At 40.0% G+C, this 6,004-nt stretch overlaps 1 pseudogene; it reads right to left on the reverse strand.

The window, feature by feature from the left end:
• Positions 1-434: 434 nt before the first annotated feature.
• Positions 435-1,388, reverse strand: LOC122900369 (annotated as a pseudogene).
• Between the last annotated feature and the right edge of the window lie 4,616 nt (positions 1,389-6,004).

A 6,004-nucleotide genomic window follows, 5' to 3' on the forward strand; every position in this document is an offset into this window, starting at 1 on the left:
TGGAGCTCTCTAAAATATGAATGTGAGGAAGAGCCAGGTGGGTGCACGTGGTAAGTGCCCAACACATGATTTCAGCTCAGGTTGTGATCTTAGCGTTGTGCGACCAATCCCAGCATCATGCTCTGCACTCAGGGTACAGTTTGCTTGAGATTCTTTCTCCCTCTCCTTATACCCCTGCTGCTCATGCTCTCTCTTTTTCAAATTAAATAATAAATCCATATATATATGCAAATGATCTAGGAACAAAAATCAGCCTCTCTGGAAGTTCTGTGGATCCATGAACTTGGATTTGAGCACTCATTTGCTCCAAAGAATGAGGTAAGTAAATTCCCTTGAGACTTATCACGGGAATTTTTAGATGATCCACGTAGGTCACAAACATCTTAATCACTCTGGCATTCAATGTGTTCCATCAAAGGGTCTTCCCTGCCCAGTCATCTGGAATCCTGGCCCCTGCAAAGTACCTTCTTCATTGCTCCTGTCACATCCTTGTTCCTCAGTGTATATATGACGGGGTTGACTGTGGGGGTGACGATGGCGTAGAACAGAGAAACAAACTTGACCTGATCCTGGGAGTAGTTGTTGCTGGGCTGGAGGTAAGCATAGATGGCCGTGCCATAGAACAGGGAGACCACTGTGATGTGGGACCCACATGTGCCAAACGCTTTCCTCTGCCCCGCAGATGACTTTATTCTTAAGACTGCCCTGACGATCTGACCATAGGAGAAGATGATCAATGCCACAGGTATGAGGAGAATGATCACACTGGCAAAGAAGAGCTCAGACTCATTCACAGTGGTGTCTACACAGGCAAGCTTGAGCAGTGCAGGAATCTCACAAACAAAGTGGTCTATTTTATTTCTCCCACAAAGTGTCAAAAGGAAGATGAGCACTGTCTGCAACAGGGAGTTGGCAAAACCAATGAACCATGACACAGAAGCCATGAGGGCACAGAGACGGGGGTGCATGATCACGGTGTACTGCAGGGGCTTGCAGATGGCTGCATAGCGGTAAAACGCCATGACTCCTAACAGAAGGCATTCCGTGCATCCCAGCCCAAGCGAGATGAAGAGCTGAGCCACACAGCCACCAAACGAGATGGACTTGTCTGCTCTCCTGAGATGAACCAGGAATTGCGGGACACTGCTGGTCGTGTAACACAGGTCCAGAAAGCTTAGGTTGGAGAGGAAAAAGTACATGGGAGTATGTAGATGTGGGTCGAGGTAGGACAAGGCAATGATGGTGGCATTTCCCAGCAGAGTGAACAGGTAGAAGATCAGGAGAACCACAAAGAGGACTAGCTCCAGTTGAGGCCGGTCAGAGAACCCCAGCAGGAAAAACCCCGTGAAAGAACTGCCATTCTTCTGTTCCATACTCTGTTAGCACATGTTTCCTGTCAGGACCAAGCATTTAGCAACTTTTAATAGAAATCATAAAAAAAAAAAGAAGTTGGTGGTGGGTGAGGTGGATCTGTCGTAAGACATGGCCACAGAATATTAAAGGTAGTACTTAAGTAAATGACTGAAATTGACATAGCTTATACCAATTTAGTTCCACATTATCATGAACAGAGAATCATTAATACATAATTTAAGAAAATGAAATAATGGACATTGTGTTGCCATCAGTCATAAATATTAAAAGTCTTTCAGTTTGAGCTTAAAGACACTTAAAGTACTATAAGTTTGTACATACATTCTAGAAAGAATGGGGATGAGGGAAAAAGAGGGAGAGCCATCAGGAAGAATCAGAAAGAAGTAAAGAAAGAGAGACTTTACTGTAAATACATATCTCATGATTGTACACAACTGGATTTCTACACACCTCACATGAAATAAAATAAAACATAATCGCAAAAATACACTCAGATATAAGAATTTATTAACTGGAATGTACATATACAAATAATTAATTACATTCAAAATATCATTAATAGTTCTGCATATGAACATTGTATGTATTAGAGAGATACAGTATCTCTCTAAGATACTCTATTTATAAAAGCTACAGGTTTGTTCGGATTTTTTTCGTATGGTAGTAAAACAACTAAATACTCAAATCAGAGAGAACCTGAAAACACCACCACCATTCAATTACACTGCTTAACTTTTGTCCTAAAGATGCTTAAAATCACGGTAACAGTATAACCAGAACTCTGAAAATTCCTTGGCCCTGCATAGTCAGGGGGAATCAGAACTCTAAAATCCACTGGCCATGACATTACTCTTCCTTCTGCAGATTTCTGCTCCAAAGAGTACCAAGTAGAGCACATGAAATTCCTAAAAATGGGGAATTATCCACTGTCAACATTCTACTCAGAATAAACATTTTAAAAATTTACCCAACTGTGTAATCTATGTACAAAATGTAATGTTCTGCTTCACTCCCTATGGTAAAATTCCTATGCTAAAATATTTAAATAGATAAATATATAGAGATAAGGACAAATATATTCTCAAAGCAATGACAAGTAAATGCCTATAATGGAAACCTTTAAGTACAACACAGAAGGTCATAGAACAGGATATTCGGGTATTATCTAAAATCTCAGATACCTGTCCACATTAGTTTAGTACCTTCTCGAAGCTGTCTTGCAGAGTTAATGATGCTGAATCAGACACGTTACCAGCGCTTGGGTGAGTCTGATGACCCTATACTTCTAGCTGCTTAATACTGAAGAAGCAGTTATAAACCAACCAAAGAGGCTCAGAAAATGAGTGTTTCTTCTCAGCAGGGAGCCTGCTTCCTTCTCTCTCTCTCTGCCTGCCTCTCTGTCTACTTGTGATTTCTCTCTGTCAAATAAATAAATAAAATCTTTAAAAAAAAAAAAGTTTCTGAGACAGTGTAAATGTGCAAAACAGGGAATGTGCCCAGACTCACACCTGCTCAGAAGACCAAATAAACCACAGTCAGTTTCATGTACGCACACACAAATACAGATAAATTATCTGAAATAAATTGCTGGTGTTTTCAAGGTGTCTAATGAAGGCATTACTCACCAAAGTAAGGAGGACAAAAGAGAAATGTTAACTCATCCAAGGAAAACACCAATATCATATTGTACCGTCACTATACATAGTGATCTATTTTAACATTATCTTATCAATAAGGACTAAGAAGGAAGGGAAGAGAAGACAAACTCTGGTGAGCTGAACTTGCACAAAAGGTTTCCTTCCTTTCCAGATTATATATGTATGTGTATGTGCATATACATATATCTAAAGAATGCTGAATGGCTTCCATCGGACAGGTACAAAAATGATTATTATTTTCAATTGAAAAATAAAGTATCAGGCAAAGGAGATGCCCACTAAAAGAAATAGAAAGAAAAATAAATAAATTGGAAAACAAAAACAAAAACAAAAAACAAAAAACAAAAAAAACTACGAGGTAAAAGCTGATAAAAAAAAAAAAAAGAAAAAAAAAAAGAATGGGATTGTCTGTGGAGGTTACAATTGCTTCCAGTGCCTTCCTGGAGAGAACCCTGGGAGGGAACAGGAATACTCTTGTCATAGTCCACCGTCTTTTTTTCTTTTTCTTTTTTTTTTTTTTTTTTCACATTACATCTAGGAAAACTATTCCCCTTGAGCAGCACTAGACGTGAGAAAGAGCAGGCTGCATAATGCATTCTTCGGATCTCAACAGCTTGTGCTGCTGATCTGGCTCACTTTCCTCCCTTCCACCTCCCCCACTCAGTATCTATCCCTCACCAATCTCTGTGCACCACCACAGAACACATCTTCCCAGAGACAGGACATGTGTAGCCTAGAGTTAAATGAAAAACTTCATTTTGTCTACTTCTTACCACGTAAAGACCGTGTGAGTAGACTAAAAACCATCATTCTATGGAGGTAGGTATCAAATGCCTGAATGCAGTAAGAGACATTCATTCCTCTTGGACAAACTATGTAAATAATCCTGGCTGGACAGGAACAGTAAACACACCCATCCTATGTAAGAGCACAGAACACCATCTCTAGCAATTATCATGATGTGAGACTGTAGAGGAAAATCCAGTTACAAATCCACACATAAATTATTATCTTGCATACAAAACAATACATCTTTGAGAAAAGCACAGGTTATACACTGAGAGACTAAAGAGTTATTTGGTGAAATAAAAATAAATAGATTCTACAAAACAGAAACAATGGCATTTTGTGTAATAATCACCATCTAAAAACAATAAAGTGGGAAATGACATCTCAAAAATAAACAATTCTACAATAAAAATTAAGAGAACAGACATCTGATGGAAGAGGTTAAATGTTTAGTACCAGCACATAAAAGCTGATAGAGCCATTACCGGGTGTTCAACGCTGACACATAAGTCTAAAACTTCAAGTGGAAGAGTCTATATTTCTTGAAATCACATACTCAGTAAGGGAACTACACATTTTAAAGACCAAAGATCTCGTGAAAATGTCTGTATTGTACATATTTCAAATATATAACAGTCACCGACATAATTGACATACAAACCCTGCACTATCCAGTTCCTGAATGAATCCTGAAGTACTGTTGGCAGTGGTAGAATGAATCGCTATTACTTTAATAAAGCTTCTGTCCCCTAGGTCTGAGCTGACCCCACATATTCTACAACAGGCCCCCAAGGGCAATGTGGGATGACCTAGTGAGGGGGAAGGCAGCTTTCACAACACTGGAAATGACAGGTCTCATGAACATGGATGGTGTTTTCCACCAGGTTCCATGGGAGAAGGGGATCAAGTAGGATTTCCACGGCACATGGTTTGTTCAGGGAGTGCTCTCAGGATAAAGGGGATGAGGGAAGAAAACAGAGCAGAGAATGCTACTAAGCAAGGATGTGGTCTCAGGTGGAAGATGGCATCACCTGATCCCGTAAGAAGCTGGACACAAGTCTCCCATACAGTATGCATCAGTGCTGGCGGAAATACTGAGCCCTCGCTGTCTAATGCAATAGCCACTATCCCCATGTCACTACCTGAGCATTTAAATGGCCTCACTGAGAAATGGAATTTTGTATTCTATTTAATTTGGATTAATTTAAATTTAAATGACTTCCTGTGGGTACATACTCCAGTATTGGACAGCACAGCTCTGGACCATGCATTGCATCAGACCTGCCTTGACATTGGCAGCCTTTTGTGATCTCCCGTGAGTCTGTCTGGCTGTGAGCTGCCCCAAGTATGTTCCTGAGACCCCCTGGCAAAGTGGATCCCTTTCAGCTGAGGGCAAATCTCTGAAGAAGGGAATGGCTGTGCACCTGGCAGCCCATATTCCTAACACATAGGGTTAGGATTAGAGCAGCAGCCAGGTAAAGAGTGTCTGAGCAGGGCCCCAACAGCATTCACACAGAGTCCATTCATGATCCTGCGCAAGGATAGAAGGATGGAACCCAGTGTCCGAATAGAAATGCGTTGACACAATATGGAATTCTCCTGTTGTAATCTTCAACATAACATTTTTTTTAAACTCCATACGTATTTTAGACATGTTGGGAACTCATAAGGGAAAAATGACCATTTAGAAATGACAAACACTGACAATGAGTTTTCAGCATAGAAAACAAATACTGTCTATTTTCACAGACAATACAAACCAATTGGAAAGCATGGAATCAGAGTCTAATACTTTGACACATATGCATACTCTAATTCTATTCCTGAAGGGCATATTTTATTACCACTATATACGCATACTTAAAGTGTTTTCCACCTATGCATACACGGGTATAATAAAGGTACTGCTGTACACTGAAACGTCTGGGAATGATTTGGTGGAGTCTATAACGAACAGATAAATTTAGTTCTTAGAGTTTGTGAACTACCACCGTCTGTTCCTTTAGACAATGGACTATTATGCAAACCAATACAGCTTTTCTGTTTCAAGAACATTCCCTACTAAAAAGAAACCCATTTACCATTCCTAAAGCAACACACAGACCAAGTTCCATTTCACTCACCTTTGCTCAACTTTTCTGTGGGTTCTAAGCTCTTTCCCTACCTCCATTCCAAGTCATTGT

Source organism: Neovison vison, chromosome 1 (genome assembly GCF_020171115.1).
Source record: "Neovison vison isolate M4711 chromosome 1, ASM_NN_V1, whole genome shotgun sequence".
Lineage (NCBI taxonomy): Eukaryota > Metazoa > Chordata > Mammalia > Carnivora > Mustelidae > Neogale > Neogale vison.